The sequence below is a fragment of the Ambystoma mexicanum genome, chromosome 7q, assembly GCF_040938575.1.
Source record: "Ambystoma mexicanum isolate Mex_15411 chromosome 7q, UKY_AmexF1_1, whole genome shotgun sequence".
Taxonomy (NCBI): Eukaryota; Metazoa; Chordata; class Amphibia; order Caudata; family Ambystomatidae; genus Ambystoma; species Ambystoma mexicanum.
Genome location: NC_090941.1, coordinates 239,854,997 through 239,873,587, shown reverse-complemented (window position 1 = coordinate 239,873,587; position 18,591 = coordinate 239,854,997).

Genomic DNA, 18,591 nt, shown 5'->3' with positions numbered 1-18,591 from the left:
AGTTACGCCCCCAAGAACGCCCTCGCGCAAGGAAAAGCCACCAAGATCGCAAAACCATCGCAAAGGGCTGCGCCAACCCTGTACCAGTTTACCGCAAACGCACAGCGGGGAACGCGTATTTACGGGTGTCGGGAACACACGTGCGCGAGAAGTACCACACGCTACCTGGCCTGGGGGAGCATGTGCGTGTATTTCAGGGGTGCGCGAGAAGTTCCACACGCGATTGGCCTGTGCGCGTGTATTTCAGGGGTTTGCGGGTGGTTGCACATGCGATCGGGCCTGGGGGAGCGTGTGCGTGTATTTCAGGTATGCGCGAGAAGTTCCACACGCGATTGGCCTGGGCACGTGTATTTCAGGGGCTCGCGGGTGGTTGCACACGCGATCAGGCCTGGGGGAGCATGTGCGTGTATTTCAGGGGTGCGCGAGAAGTTCCACACGCGATTGCCCTGGGTGCGTGTATTACAGGGGTGCGTGGGAAGTTTCACACGCAATTGGGCTGTGTGCGTATATTTCAGGGGTGCGCGGGAAGTTACACATGCGATTGGGCTGCGTGCGTATATTTCAGGGGTGCGCGAGAAGTATTACACGCGAATGGCCTGGGTGCGTGTATTTCAGGGGTGCGCGAGAAGTTCCACACGCGATTGCCCTGGGCGCGTGTATTACAGGGGTGCGCGGGAAGTTTCACACGCGATTGGGCTGCGTGCGTATATTTCAGGGGTGCGCGGGAAGTTACACACGCGATTGGGCTGCGTGCGTGTATTTCAGGGGTGCGCGGGAAGTTTTACACGCGAATGGCCTGGGCGCGTGTATCTCAGGGGCTCATGGGTGGTTTCACACGCGATCGGGCCTGGGGGAGCATGTGCGTGTATTTCAGGGGTGCGCGGGAAGTTTCACATGCGATTTCATCAGGGTACGTGTATTACAGGTGTGCGCAGGAAGTTTCACACGCGATTTCATCAGGGTACGTGTAATACAGGGGTGCGCGGGGAGTACCACACGTGAATTACACGTGTGGGTCCTCCCAGGTGTTCCCTCTACACCCTCCACGGCCCCTGCAGGTGGCTCACACCACAGGGGACTACCCTGCATCCCTGGTCATGTCCCGCAGGCAGCCCACCCAACATGGGCATGCCCCCCAGCAAAGGCACATGTCTCCTTGCACTAATGATCACCAACTCATGTCCCCTTGCACCCCCACCCCCAGAATTGCGGGGCATCTGCCAGCAGGCCCCCACTCATGTCCCACTCATGTCCCCTTGCACCCCCACCCCCCAGCAGTGCAGGGGCACCCTCCACCAGGCCCCCACCCATGTCTCCCACCACCCCCACCCCCAGCATTGCGGAGCACCTGCCAGCAGGCCCCCACCCATGTCCAACTCATGTTCCCCACCACCCCCACCCCCCAGCATTGCAGGGCACCTGCCAGCAGGCCCCCACCCATGTCCAACTCATGTTCCCCACCACCCCCACCCCCCAGCATTGAGGGGCACCTGCCAGCAGGCCCCCACCCATGTCCAACTCATGTTCCCCACCACCCCCACCCCCACCCCCCAGCATTGCGGGGCACCTGCCAGCAGGCCCCCACACATGTCCCCCAGCTAACATGTCATCACAATCTAGATCCCTGGCCCTTATGGTCAGCCTCCAAATGCAAAACACCCACTCGAGTATTGCATCCACCCACTTAGAAATGGCAATGACATGATAGAACCCCAATAGCAAGTCCGGAAATGAACACATGGCCCTCACATACACCCAATGGGTGTCATTGAATCTCAAAACCCATATCATGATATGCATGATACCAATGAGATGATACTACACATTGAAGTTTGATGAAAAAAATGTATTAAAAACAGCATAAATGGAATTAAAAATAAACAAATGACAATGGGAATCAAAAACCAAAAGCAGCATGTCCATAAAATAATGAAAAACGACAAATCATAATCCAAAGGAAAGGTGTCCAAAGTCACAGTTCAAGAAAGTAAATCCAAGGTAAAAACAAAACCGAAAACCATTGCTCCATGGGTGAATCCAAAAAAAAATAAAAAAATCCAACAGTCAACTATATACAGATAAACAAACCAGGGTCCATGATCCCAACTGAAGAAATGAAACCTACATAAAAATACTACCTAATAAAATAAAACTATATACATAAATGTGGCCCATTGTCCAAAAGGTCCAAAATAAATAAAAAAGCAAAGGAAACCTACACTAAATACATAACTATTTACAAGGGCAGCGGGCTAGTCCGACGGCTCACTGGTTGTTATCATGGGCCAGGGCATCATCGAACTCCTGTTCAATGGCTTGGAGGCGGGCATGTTCCCTGGCCCCGAGGTCCCGCAGGGATAATGCAGTGTCCAGCTCCAACTCCCTGCGAAGACCCTCGAGGCACTCAGCCCGCCTCAGCACCCTCCGCATGGAGTCCTCCGCCCTGACCATTGTGAGCCGTTCCTCCTCTGCCCGCCCGCGCTCCGCACCTATCTGCTGGCCCAACCGCTCCCACACGGAAGCCACTCCCATTCCAGGGTTCTCCTGCCCTCCGGCCGATGCCTGCACCCCTGATGTTGATGGCCCCGAGCCATGATGCCTCCCACGTAGAGCCTGCCGCTGCCTCCGACGCAACTGCCTGTGCCAGCACGACGGCATCCAGGCTGATGGAAACCACCAACGCCGTTGTGCAAGTGCCCTGCCCGATGATGCCGTCACATCCTCCATCTGCTGGGGTCCAGTTGCTGGTGTGTCCACCCCTGCTGGACCTCCGACTCCCGACTGTGGCAGGGATGGGATCCCCACCGAGGTGGCTGCATTGGTCGGGGCAGGTCCACAGGGGAACCTGGTGGCATCTGGGCCGGAAGACGGCATGGAGTACGACTGGCGCATAGCCTCCACAGAGGAGGAGAGGGTCGCCAGAGTGCCCGACACATGTACGAGACCCCCGACCATGACCGCTCCCAACTGGGCCACGTTGGCACGGTGCTCTTCGTGATGACGTGCGTGCTCCCCCCTGGGAAGCACGCACCTCATCACGAATGACAGCCGTGCGCAACGCAACACCAATCAGGACCTTCTCCATACGGCCAGGGGTCCCCTCGTCCGCAGGTGGAGGGGAGTCAGATGACATGGACATCCCCCTTACCTGTGGACGGGCCTGGGACGGGGCATCCCTGCTGGTGCATGGTGGTGCAGTCACAGTGTCAGGGACAGCGACATGCACAGGCACCTCCACGGCGACCTGTACTGCCTCCTGCCCCTGCCCCTGGACTGCACCACTTGCACCAGCAGGGATGCCCCCACCAGGCCCCATGTGCGGCTCAGTAGCGGCCTCCTCCTCCTCTGTGGAAACCACCAACCTGGATGGCTCCACACCGTCTTCCGCCGTTGCAAGCCCCTGTGGGGGCTCACCCACCCCTTCCGCTGCAGCCGTGGGGGCATCCCCGCCGCTTAGCTCCACAGCGCCGTCTCCGCCCTCTTCTTCACTTTGCGCTGTCTAGAGGGAGACATAGAACACAAGCATCAGGGTACTGTACAATGGTCCCCTAGACAGGAAGCAACAGCAGATGAGTGGCACTGTCAAAGATCACTTCCATCATGTCCCTCCACAACACATGGGTCAGTGCAGGCAAAACACATGCAGTAACAGGCATGGCGCATGCTATGGACATAAGCAAACATGTCCAAGGGACTCTTGAAGCATACAATGTTGTTTTTGGACTCACATGCATCATGGGTCATGCTTATCACATGCACACACTTCACCTCAGTCACATCCATCTGGCCCCATAGACCCCAATCACAGTGGATACAAGGATGACTAGGCTGCATCAGTGGATCTGTAAATTGTCACAGACATGTGTCATGCATCCATGGCATTCACAAGTCACAGACACGCAGGTCAGGCACACAGACATGGATACCATATATGTACCTGGCATCAGCACCCATCCCTCACCCCCACCCATGTCCAGGAACAGAGACTGCCATGCTCTCATGTGTGCAATCTGCATAGGGCTCCCCATGTCGCATTCAAACACATGCAACAACCGTGCGGTTCACACATTACTGGTCGCACATGCATTACCATGATGTCCCTGCACACATACATGCGTACATGGCCTATGTCACACATACAGGCAAGTATCAGACCACCAGCACACTGCAACATGCCCTGTCTCACACAGCAATGCTTGGCCACTTACTGCTCAACTCCAGACGGGTCTCCCTCTCAAGGACCTGGGCGTGGAGCGCTGGGTGTACGCGTTCCAGGACCCTCATCTGGATGGGACTCATGCGGCCCTGGCCCCCTTCCACGAGGCGCCGGGCCTTTATGAGGGTCCTGGACCTCATGTCCTCCCAGCGCTTCTTGACCTTCTGGATGGTGCGGGTTGCCACCCCCTCCGCGTTGATGGCAACCACACAGTCTGCCCAGATCCTCTCCCGTCCTTCCTTGTTGGCGCGGGACGATCCAAAGAGGGCATCATACTGCCCCAGGACTTGTTCCACCAGGACACCAACTTCGGTGGCAGTGAAGCTGGTTCCCCTCTGCCCCTCTGGCCGGGGGTTGCCACTGGTGCCAGATGTTGATGTGCCCGACATGGCAACCCCAGGGGCAGGAGTGGGTGGGCAACTGGGTCCTGGGGCTAGGCTGTGGAGCGATGTTATCCGAGTCGGGAGTCTTCTGTTCCAGCAGGGGTGGACACAGCAACTGGACCCCTGCAGATGGCTGATGTGCAGGCACCAAATGGCAGGGCACGGTGGCAGCAGGCAGGCAGGCAGGCAGGCAGGCAGGCAGCAGCAGATGGCATGTGGGAGGCTGCTCGGGGCACTGGGGGGGCAGTAATTCGCCCTTCTGGGCAGGAGCGTGGTCTTCCGTGTGTTTTCGCGTGGCCAGCTTGATACGGAGTGATTTTGCACGTGAAAATCCTGCACGTCAGCGTGAAATTCGAGGAAAGGGCCTTAGCGCGTAAGCGCGTCAGCACGCGTACGCGATTTCATTGGACCAAAGGCCCTTACAGCGTAAGCGCGTCTGTGGTGTTTCACGCACGGGCGTTGCCCTGGCAGGGCTTGGAGATCCTCCGTGCCTTTACACTGCTCTGTACGTGCTTTTCGTGCGGTGCGTGTGTTTTCCATCCGTTGGGGTTCACACGCTATTAATTCACAGCAGGTGTTGGCTACGCGTTCTTCTACACGCAAGGCAGACGGTGAGTGGTACCCCGCTCTCCCCCAGGCCAATCGCGTGTGAGAAACTTCTTGCGCACCCCTGAAATACACGCGCACAGGCCAATCGCGTGTGGAACTTCACGCGCACCCCTGAAATACACGCACACGCTCCCCCAGGCCAGATCGCGTGTAAAACTTCCCACGCACCCCTGAAATACACGCGCCCAGGCCAATCGCGTGTGAGAAACTTCTCGCGCACCCCTGAAATACACGCGCACAGGCCAATCACCTGTGGAACTTCACGCGCACCCCTGAAATACATGCACACGCTCCCCCAGGCCAGATCACGTGTAAAACTTTGCGCGCACCCCTGTAATACACGCGCCCGGGCCAATCGCGTGTGAGTAACTTCTCGCACACCCCTGAAATACACGCGCACAGGCCAATCGCGTGTGGAACTTCACGCACACCCCTGTAATACACGCACACGCTCCCCCAGGCCCGATCGCGTGTGGGCCTTCTCGCGCGTGTAGTACTTTGGCGCACATTTTCTTCCTGCGCAGGGACGCTACCGCATGCTTTCGTGTGGCGGACATATATGGGCCTGTGCGCGTCTTTGGCCGTGCGCTGTTTTCCCCTATTCGATTCCATGAATACGTGTTGTAGGCGAGCGTGTGGGCGTTCTGCGCACTTGCCTCCTGTACTTCCCCCGTGACGCCCACATTTTCACGAGTTGTTCCCCATTTTGCGTGTGACGCCCGTGTTACGCCTACTTTTGTTATGTGCGCCGCGCTATGTGCGAATTCGCTGTGGCCTTATCGCACGGCGTTCGATGACCTGTGCGCCACCGTGCGCCAGCGTGTACCGCGCACTTTCTCAGCGCACATCCCACATTTCACGCGTGCACGGACTTCCATGAATTGATGTGCAATGTTTTCTGTGCGATAATCGCACTTGCACTGCGCTTTTCGCTGTTTCTCTGCGAATCGCACGTTTTCGCACGCATGCACAGTTTTTTCGGCGCACGTTGATTCCATGAATCGGCCTGCTAGTCTATAAACTGTACTATGCTAAAAGTCTTGCTTTAGCACTAGCAAAGTTAAATAACATCCTTCTACATGGTACAGCAAAAGACCTACTTGAAGAAATTCACTTTATCCAGAAAAAATATTTTGGAAGTGAAAGCCATTTACAGAATGAAATAGCTTTAAACCAATTAAGCAACAATTCTACACATGGCAACCTTTTGCTAAACACATACAAAAAAGAAATACTAAAATTTAAAAGTACATCAGCTGAAGTACCAAACCATGTATGTGTATGTTGCCGTAGAATTTTTTATAAAAGTAACACAAAAACTGTGGACCTATCATACAAAATAGAAGACAATGAAGATTCTAAATGGTTTGAATTAGCTCTCTACCTTCTAGCAGAAAACAAATATAAAATAACTGAGCCCTTAATACTTTGCAGTTATTGCACTACAAAACTTGACACCAACCAAACTCCTTCACGTTCTATCACAAATAATTTGGAATTATACCGAGTACCAAAACCTCTACAACAACTTAATTTATATGAGAGCATCATAATTGAAACAGTACACCCATTTCAAGCAATAATACGCCTTCAACCAAAAACAGCAAAACTACCTCCCTCTGAATTGGTAAAAGGCATTCGTGGAAAAGTAGTTTATTTACCATTAAATCTAAACGAAAATGTGCATACTCTAGGAGTGCAACGTCCAATGCAGCAATCTTTAATTATATTAGTTAATGGAGTACCTACAAAAGACAAAAAAATATGGCAACAGCTGGTAGATTTATATAAAGTTAGACAAGCCTTCCAATATCTTAAAGAGAATAATGAATATTACAAAGAAATTAATATTGAAGAAAACTTGAAAGATACAACTGAAATAATTCAAGAAACACAAGAAGCTGGTCAATTTGAGCTACTAGATCCTACTACAATATCAAATACTTTAGACCATTATACAATTCATCCTTTGCACTGTAATGACACCGTACAAGATGTAACGGAAACTTACCAAATGCGTCAAACAAAAGGATCGCCAATCAGTATATGGGAAAAAAGTATAGAAGCACATGCTTTTCCTCTACTCTTTCCTACTGGCAAAGGAGGAAGGTATGATGATAGACCTATTCAAGTATCAGCTTCAGAATACCGCTCATTACGGATGTATTCTGAAGATCCCAGATTTAGACAAAATGTGGAATACATATTCCACCTACTCTTTGAAAGTGAACTAGCAACTTTATGTTGCGGAGTTGCACAAATATTAAAATCAGGATCACACTTTCAAAATATGACAGCTACACAATTATTAGAGAAAGTGCAACAAAAGGATGAGGTTTTACAATCAAATATTACAAATCTATTAGCAAATATGCGTGGTACTAAAGAGTACTGGTTTCGACGTCATGGAGATGTACGTTGTATGATCAGAAAACTTGGCCCACCCACTTGGTTTGTTACATTAAGTTGTGCAGAATATGCATGGGAAGATTTACATGATTTCCTACGCATATCAAATAAAAACAAAACAAACATAGATATTCTAACACCTGGAGAACTTTGTTCTTTGGATCCTGTTAATGTTTCAAGATATTTTCACCATCGCTTCATTGCTATGCTACATTTTATTTGTAATAAAACTGTTCCTCCCCTTGGAGAAGTGCAACACTTCTTTTGGAGAAAAGAATACCAAGCCAGAGGAGCACCACATATCCACATGCTTTTATGGATTAAAGATGCTCCTAAATTTGGTCAAGACAGTGATGCCACTGTTTTACAGTTTATTGAAAAATATGTCACTTGTGAAATTCCATCAGAAGCCACAAATAGTGATCTTCGTGCACAAATTTTACAATTTCAAAGACACAAATGTGGAAAATATTGTCGTCGCAAATACAAAAACAAAGGCAAATACTACACCAAATGCCGATTTGGTTTCCATATACCAGTTACAAATACAGGGCAAGTAAACAACCTCATGTCTTCAGTTAGACATAGTCTTAAAGGTAAGTCACCTAAAAATACATATTACATAAAAAGAAAAGAAGAAGAAAAATATATCAATGATTATAATGCAATCATTGCCCACTTATGGAATGCAAACATAGATGTGCAGTACATTGCAGACAATTCTACTGCAGTTGCACGATATGTCACAGCATACTTAACTAAAGACAGAGCTCCAAGACCTCTGGAACGACCTGTCATCAGATAAAACAGTATCTCAGAAATTATACAGTTTGGGCATAAAAATGCTCACCCATAGAGAATGTGGATCTTATGAAGCAGCTGATCGTTTAACTGGTACTTCATTGTATGGTAAATCTGAAAATATAGTATGGTTAAGTCTTGGTCCAGCTAAATCTAGAAAAAGAGTTCTAAAATCATATGAAGACATAGAAACAATAGCCAAACATGATCCCAACAGCCAAGACATTTTAAAAAACAATTTATTGGACACATACTACCCAAACAGAAGTAATACTTTGCAAAACATGTGTCTATACCAAATAGCCCAAAACTACACATACAAAAATAATATGAAACCTGATGAAAAAAAAGGTAAATATAGAGTGACAGACTGTGAAGGCAGCTTAGTTAAACTCACTAAACCAAATTTAATTAATCATATCAAATTGTCATTGAAGAGTCCTCAACATAAAGAAGTATATTACACGTCCCTGCTACAACTCTTCAAACCATGGAGAAAAGAAGAACAATTACTAGATAACTATGACTCATATGAGGATGCTTTTAAAGCAAATGAAAGCACTATAACTGATGTAAACTTTACACAGTACAAAACAATGTTGCACAATGAACAGCAACATGAAGAAGAACTCCAAGCCCAACTAGATAAGGATACTCCTGACAGTAGTCAACCTTCTGTAACAGGAAGCCAAGAACCACTGGGAGAACCACTAGTAATAAATGAGGCAGAATTAGCTATGATAGAAGTAGAAAACACCATGTGTCAGTATGAAGATAAGGAAGACTTAACTATACTACAATCAAAACTAAACAATGAGCAAAGTAGCATTTTTCAAGAAGTAACAAAACAAATTGCACATGGTGTAAAACATGAAAATAAAGAATGTTCCTGCCATAAAAATAAACCTATACTACTGTACGTCAGTGGTGAAGCTGGTTCTGGCAAAACATTCCTAATCAAAATCATTAGTAAGTTCCTTCAACATTTGACAAACAACAAACTGTCAGCTGTTGTCACTGCCCCCACAGGTTTAGCTGCCTACAACATAGGTGGTGTTACATTACACCGATTACTACTATTACCAGTAGAACACCAGAACAAATTAGACTATTACAAATTTTCTGCAGAAGCTGCAATGGAATAACGCAGAATATTGAAACAAATGAAAATGCTACTAATAGATGAAGTGAGCATGGTCTCCAACCTGATGTTAGCTTTGATTCACCTCAGATTACAAGAAGTACTCAAAACAGACTATGAAGAGCTCTTTGCAGGAAAACACATTATTGTTTTTGGAGATCTGCTTCAATTAACACCAGTAAAAGGTGAACATATTTTTAAAACATTAGGGCACAAACTCTGCCGTAAAACTTTTGGCAGCATTGGAAATGTCAACCTTTGGCAACATTTCCAATACAGAGAATTAACAGAAAACATGCGCCAATCTGCAGATCTAACTTATGCCAACATTTTAAAAAGTTTGAGAGTTGGTATACTTTCTAAAGAAGCAGAAGCAACATTGAAAACCCGGCACATTAATGCACTTTATGGCGATAATGCATGTGCTACAGATGTTATGGAACAATTAGCCCACAAATTGTATCGCCTTAATGCCAACTCTTGCAAGCTGTCTCAAATTCAATGAAATCATGCTAAGTAAAGAAATGCAACCAATAATGGAAATTAGCGCCACAGACAAACTAGATGTACATGGTATGACACTACCCATGTGTGACCAAGCCACAACAAGACTAAATAATTTAGAAAAATCAATCTCAAACACAGCAGGCTTAGAAAAGATGTTAAAATTATCCTTAAATTGCAGAGTAATGCTTAAACGTAACCTTGACGTGGACCAAGGACTAGTTAATGGAGCACTGGGTACAGTTGTTGGCTTTCAAACATACCCACGTGACAACAAAATTCAGTTTGTCAATATACTCTTTGACAAACTTTCAGAAGTAAAACGGATAGGACGCTCAACAGCTAGATTCCTTCTCTTCAAAGATATGTATGTACGCAGAGAACAATTTTCTCTAACTCTTGCATACGCAGTCACGATTCATAAATCACAAGGTCTTACACTAGACAAAGCAATGATAGATATTGGTAACACAGTCTTTAAAGAAGGCATGAGCTACGTAGCACTATCACGCTTACGTATACTTGACGGTCTATTTCTAATCAACGTTGATGCAAGTAAAGTAAACGCTGATATTCATTGCATTTTAGAATATAATAGACTTCGCTCACTATACACTCCCCATCTAAACACATATTCTGTTCCACAAAAACTAAAACGTTGTAAAAGAAAACTAAATCAAACAGAAATGCAACAGGGCGTCACTGCAAATCCTCCAAAGAGAGTAAAAGAAACTAATACTTCATCAAGTACCACAAACAAAAAAGAAAAAATTAGAGAAAGTAAACCAGGTACTTCTTTAAAGAAGGAAGACAAACTCCAAAAAAAGCAGTTAGATACAGAACTACCTGGACCATTTAAATTCTCAAATATAGTTGGTGTAAGTTGCTATGCAAATGTAGCAATGAATATTCTATTTCAATTACCACCAATTGTTGACAACATTTACTTATATAGTACAGACCCTTTGTGTTTGCAAATGTTAGTACTTCACAGAAATGCAGCAAACAATCCTGACAACACATATAGTGTTTTTGGAATAAGACGACAATTGGACTACTGTGCTGGATTGGTGAAATTCACTATAAACTCACAGGAAGATCCACAAGAATTTCTAATGTACTTACTACATGTACTGGAAAACAAAAACATACCTATAAATGAAATCTTTCAGATTTCATACATGTGGAAACATACATGCACTCTCTGCAACAATGTGACACAAGAAGAAATCCCCAATGAACGCTTCATATATATATCAATACCAAATTGTGAATCCATTCCATTTCAGCAACTTGTACAAAATGCAAACCATGGTAGATTATGCTCTACCTGCAATTCAGATAATCGATCCACGTTAGTAATACAAACACATAGTAAATACGTAATACTAATGCTTCTACGTTACAATGCAGATGGTACCAAAAACAACTGCAAGATGACTGGATTCACACATGGTCAAATATCTCTTGGTAAGAAAACCTTCACAACAATAGGTATAATCTACCACGCAGGAGCCACAACCAATTCAGGGCACTACACTGCATATATAAAAAAGAAATGTGGATGGTTTGAATGTAATGATAGTACCATTACTCTAAAGCAGAGATTACCAGCAAATCTTACAAACGCTTATTTGATGTTCTTAAAACCAAAATTTGATAAATAAACTGTATTTAAACCTTTAAGTAGATTTGTGTTACAAAAATATAAACTGTTAGAATACTCCAAAAGCTATCTAACTGCTCAAAGATTCTACAACAACTAATCAGATAAATGAATACCACAAAATTAGACCAAAGAATACACAGTTAGAATTCGCCAATTGGTATCCAACTGTCCCAAAATTATAAATTTGTGTTAAAATAATATAAACTGTTAGAATACTCCAAAAGCTATCTAACAGCTCAAAGATTCTACAAAAACTAATCAGATAAATGAATACCACTAAATTAGGCCAAAAAATACACAGTTAGAATACGCCAATTGGTATCTAACTGCCCCAAAATTTAACAATATCCAAATAGATAAATCAAAACCACTAAAATATATTAAAAAAATAGACAGTTAGAATACGCCAATTGGTATCTAACTGCTCCAAAATTTTATAATATCAAAACAAATGAAGAATCTGTTACTGCTCCAAAAAAAAATACAAGAAAACAAAGTATAAAGCATTAGCCAGAAACAACAAGTGAACACTGAAAACAAACAAACAAATAAACTGTAGCATAACAGAAAAAGTTTTTTTTTTTAATCCAACATGGATTTTTTTTTCTCCCACAGACCCAATGATTTTAGCAACAAATACAGAAACTGAGCAAATTGCACAGTACTCTGATTTGTACTCTACTAAATATGAGGGTCGAAAAAAAATAAAAGTATATTGCTTATACAATGTAATAAGTCATTACAAAATACTAATACTAACATGCTATTTTCTTTTATCACAGAAATGAAGAAGAAAAACATGGACTCCCATTACTAGACCAAACAGTAAGTATACAATAATAAGGACAACCATAGCAGCATATCACATCCATAGTATCTAATACCTTTGTTCCTTATACATTTGTTTTTCACCCAAAGTTATAAGCAAATATGAATGTGATATGCTGCGGTGGTTGTTGCCAGGGCATACAATCTTGGGTGCATGGCCAAATGGTCATGCACCCAAGACTCTATGCCCTGGCAACAACCACTGCAGCATATCACATCCATAGAGTCAAACATTTCAACTATGATCCATGGGAAACTTTTAATGTCCGCGAACAATGTGAGTGTTCTTAGAACACTTTGAACTTGCCAACGAACAATACGGACACCGTTTTCAGGACCCCCCCTACGAACATTTCAGAACAACGCGATAGTTCTTAGAACACTTTCAACTTAACAACGGACAATATGGACAGCGTCCTAAGGACACCCCCTACGAACATTCCAGGACACCGGGAGTGTTCTTAGAAGCGTCTTCAGAACACCACCATCTTGTTTATTTGCGAACATTTCAGGACACCGCGAGTGTTCTTAGGACACATTCAACTTGACAAAGAACAATACGGACAGCGTCCTCAGGACACCCCCTACGAACACTCCCCGGACACCACGAGTGTTCTTAGAAGCGTCTTCAGAACACCCCCATTTTGTTTATTTGCGAACATTTCAGGACACCGCGAGTGTTCTTAGGACACAATCAACTTGACAGAGAACAATACGGACAGCGTCCTCAGGACACCCCCTACGAACACTCCCCAGACAGCGGGAACGTTCTTAGAAGCGTCTTCAGAACACCCCCATTTTGTTTATTTGCGAACATTTCAGGACAATGCGCGTGTTCTTAGAACACATTCAACTTAACAGAGAACAATACGGACAGCGTCCTCAGGACACCCCCTACGAACACTCCCCGGACACCGCGAGTGTTCTTAGAACAGTTTCACTTTGCTTGCGAACAAAACGGACACATATTGACTCTTTAGAACACCCCCTAGTCAGTTTATTTAGAACATTTCAGAACACCTGTGATGGCCGCAAACAAATCGAACACAAAAAGAACGTCTAACACATAAAAAACACAACTTTCATCCTATCTCATACACTCCCACCCTCCCCAAACACTCCTACACACCAACACACTCTACAAAATACACATTTTGAACAAAGTTTCACCGCGCTGTCCGGGGACGTCCACGAATCCAAGATGGCGGGCGCTACCGAAAAATCTGAAGCGCTTCACGCTCCACGCTGTCCAATCAGTGAACACTTTGCATGTCCGCGAACATTACGCAAGACGATTGGCCAATCAGGACACTTTCCGCGGAGCGAACAGGGAAGTGTGTCCGCAAACCCAACACAGATATCACTAATTTTTTTTGACCTACTTTTTGGTCATTTTAAAAAAAACTACTGGACGGATTTTCACCAAATTTGCAAAAGCACGCTTTCGGGACCAAGCCGCTGCTCCTGTTCCAAATTTGGTGGAAATCCGTCCAGCGGTTTGGACTGTAGGCGCAAGCAAAATTTTTTCCCATTCACTCTATGGAGAGTGAGTATAATGTATACAAATATGAGCATATAGAGGGAAGGTAGAGTAATAAAAATAAAACTATAAGAAAGTGCTGATAACCATAATGATTATCTTCATGCACAGAAAGGATTGCTCTCTTTCAAGCCTGTATCTTCCGCTATGTATATGTTTCATATGATGTGACTGGACCCTAAGTCTACAAATATAGTACCTTTTCAAATTTTACTTCCTGACTGTTACTGAAGAAAAATATGTGGCTTTGATATGTCAGTAAAGGATAAAAAGGGAGATCCAGCCATGTGATGTCATCAGTGATGTCATCAATGACATTTGTGATGTCATCTTTGATGTCCTGGGTGTTATTGTTAGCAGTGCACGGTGGCGCAAGTTATGGTTGCTTATGTTACCATAACTGCCGAATTTCAGGGGTTTTTCGGTTTTACTTTGAGCCATAACGTCCCTTTAACAAAGTTTTTTCACTGAATTTCATAGGTTTTTAGTAGCGCAACTTAACCATAGCGTCCCTTTGACAAGGTTTTTTCACTGAATTTCATAGGTTTTTAGTGCACAACTTAACCATAATATCCCTGACTTCATATACATGTAACATAGAACATACTAACCCCCTCGTAGTGATTTTCATATCCGCGGACTACCGCCATGTCCGCGGACACATCGAAAATCTGAGCGTGGTGAATGTAAATTTAAATAGTATGCCCATTTCCCCTTTAAAGTTGGCTCTGAAAAGAGCCGTTTTTTTTTTTTTTTACAGATGCTTGACAGACACCTGTTATTTTGTATTTTTTTTCTTGTTTTTTTTTCTTACTTACTCCTAAAATCTTCACATAACCTTCTCCAAAGCAACCCTTACATTCCAAAATAGAAAGGCATTTCCCGTAAAAGATAAAGAAATGCCATCTTCTTTCAAATTAACACCATTACTGGCATCAATATTCTCATTGTTACAGAAGAACATACCAGCTCTAAGCATGAAGGCACACATGCCTCGGTTGATGACACACCTAGCAATATTTTGCTGAGGACAAAAAACTGAACTATTGTCCCATATTGCCCTAGGTAGTAATCCAGAAAAAATTACTTTTGCATTTGGAAGGATCTTCATTACTGCTTGAACAAGTGTTCCAAATCAGCCAACAAAGTGGGGGCACTGACGTTGCCCAAATGGAAAGCACCATAGTGCAAAACTACCACATGCGGACTGTTCATCGTGGCCATATCCTCACAAACTTGTACAATTCCCTGTACATTGCAATCAAACACACTGCTCCACACCACCTCCACTCCTTTCACATCAAAGTTCTTTGCAACATGCCTGCATTCAGCGTACTGCTGTAAACCATGCACAAACATATCTCCGAGCACCAACACCCTGACTTTCTCCACTTCTGCCATCTTCACCACACACAGTCTCTTTCAACACAAATCCACAACCTCGACATCTGATTGGCTGATCCGTACAGTCTTCTTTCCATGTTGGATTTCCTGGAAAAACCCGGATGTAGCACGCCCTGTCCACGAACAGCTGCGGTGTCCGCGGACGGCGTCCACTTTACTCTCTGTGCCATTCCCTCATTGCATACAGCTAAGCAATCACACAATACAAATAACATCCTCAGAACAACCCCATTTTGTGAATTTTCGAACATTTCAGGACAATTATTATTTCATTATTCAACATATTAACATTACACATATTATACTTTCATCTTGTACTCTGCACACAATGCTATGTTTCTCCATTAGTAGCTCAGTATACTAGATAGAATCCCATAATACAATGCTATTTATATCAATGCATCGTTCAAAGCACTAATAACGGTATGATATTTATTGCAATATCCTTGACACTTGAAAAGTACATACACACGTGATGTCATCAGTGATTTCATCAATGACATTTGCGATGTCATCTTTAATGTCCTGGGTGTTAGTCTTAGCAGTGCACGGTGGTGGCGCCAGTTATTTTTCAAAGCTTACCATAACTTGCGATTTTCGGGGGTCTTTCGGCTGTACTTAGAACCATAACATCCTTTAAACAAACTTTTTTTAATATCACGCAAACAATATACAAACATGGCGTGCAAAAACCAACTTTGACAGATGGCTTTACACAGAATGTTTCAAAGTAAGAATTTATGCTCGTTCACAGTGAAGGTCAGCTGCTTCCACAACCTCTACCGATGGCTTTACACAGAATGTTGCAAAGTAAAAATGTGTGCTCGTTCACAGTGAAGGTCAGCTGCTTCCATTTTTTTCTCGGGCCCCGGAGAGGCTCACGAAGCGGACTATAAGGTTGTATTGTGTTTTGACCTTGACAGACAGAGATTGTGATGAAAGACTTCTCTTGAAGGAGTGTTGCTAAAAAGTAAGAGAAGATAAAGATGAAATTTCTAAAACGAAACCACTTTTATATATTATATCACTATGCGAAAGATCGTTGGCACACGCAGAGTCGTATTTTGGGACTGCACTACTCGTAGACAATGGAAATTGCAATTGTACTGTAAGTAACCCTTTAGATTATTTTATACCAAATATAATTTCAATAGCGTAGCATTAAAGACCGCTCAAGTTGAACTTGTTCGTTGAAAATGGCATAATGTTTTCTACCACACACTATCACCGCCGAATTGATCCCATGTCGTTTAGAGGGCTCTGAAAAAGGCAGACGACACAGGGTGGGTTAATAGAAATAATGTAGCCGGTCTATAGGCGGTCAACCGCTCTACTCGCTGTGCCACTTCACTGTAGCCTGTCAAGTGGCACAGCGAGTACAGCGCTCGCTTTGACATCCCTGCACAGCTTGCTAATGCAAGTTTGAATCCCGGCAAGGCCAAACTCAGCCTTTCATCCTTCCGTTGTTGATAAATGAGCACCACACACCGTGGTTAATAATAAGCACCGCTTAGATACCTCACGGTTCTTAGCGCTATATGAATGGGAAAATATTATTATTAACATACTCTGTTGCACTATCTTCGATAGCAACTATTTTCACGCCCTAATAAATAAAATGATGCTTTTTAATGAAGATCGGCTGGTGATACTAATTTATGTTTTTTAAAACAGGTATGTGGCTCCATTTTGCCTATGTCACGATTTACAGACTCCAGCGGATGGCGTCTTCAACTGCCAGGTGCAGGTCCAAATATGCAACTTCATGACCCTCACCATTTTATGGGACAATCGCCAAGGACCAATATGCCCTTACGCAGTACTAGCGGCTACAAACAACATACCAACCAATAGGGTGGTCTAATGGCTCGTTGTTGGAGCAACCTTCCGATTATCAGAGCGACCATTTACTGCTTTTATCATAAACCAACAGCCTATCTACCGCAAAGGAACAACGCGTGGCTCCAAATAAACTGATCGACAGCAGAGACAATAGTAAATCGCTGAATATTCACTAAACATTTCATGTGAAATAAATGTACTTTACCAAATGTACAATCCTGCTGTTTACTTTTAAACCAGAGTTTCATATTCCGAATTGTGGCGCACTGAGTTGTAAGCTGATCTAACACTCTCTGTACCGCAAAGGAACATTGCGTGTCTCAACATGAACTTTTGCGGATCGACAACAAAGACAAATGCAAATTGCTGAATATTCTCTAAACATTTGATGTCAAATAAATGTACTTTACAACATTTACAATCTTGCTGTTTGCTTTTAAATCACAGTTTCATATTCCGAATTGTGGCGCACTGTGTTGTGACATAATGTGTGTTGTCTTCCGGGTTCTGTGTAAAGTCGCGTAGTACTGGAGACGACTGGGCGCGTTTGATTACGCACCCTGTAACGTCACGGAGAGAGGCGGGGAATATGAATGCTTTGATAATATCAGGCTTAGGGGCGGGAGATATGATTTAGTGTCGCAAAAGCAAGTCAGCCAGGTCAATAGCACCAGTCATAGGATTATCACATAATGTCGGCGCACACCAGCCGGATTTATCGTTTCTTTAGTGGACAAAAAGTCAGTTGACGCCCATAGGAAATTGTACTATTAGCGAACAAAAGGAGTGCTCTTAAAACACTTTCACCCTGACAACGAAGAATACAAACAACGTTCTCAGAACACCCCCATTTTGTGTAATTGCAACCATTTCGGGACATTGCGAGTGTTCTTAGAACACATTCAACTAGACAGATTACAATACGGACAGCTTCCTGAGGACACCCCCAGTTTGTGTATTTACGAACAATTAAGTACACCGCGAGTGTTCATAGCTCATTTTTACCTTCATTGCGAACAAAAATGACACATACTCTGTCCTCTAAACACCCCACCATTTAGTTTATTTACAAAATGTCAGAACAGCCGTGTTCTCCGTGGACAAATCGAACGCAACAAAAACATCTAGCACATAAAAAAACAAAACATTGAACCTATCTCATACTCCCCCACCCTCCCCAAACACTCTTACACACCAACACACGGCACTAAATACAATTTTTTATCCACGTTTCACTGCGCTGTA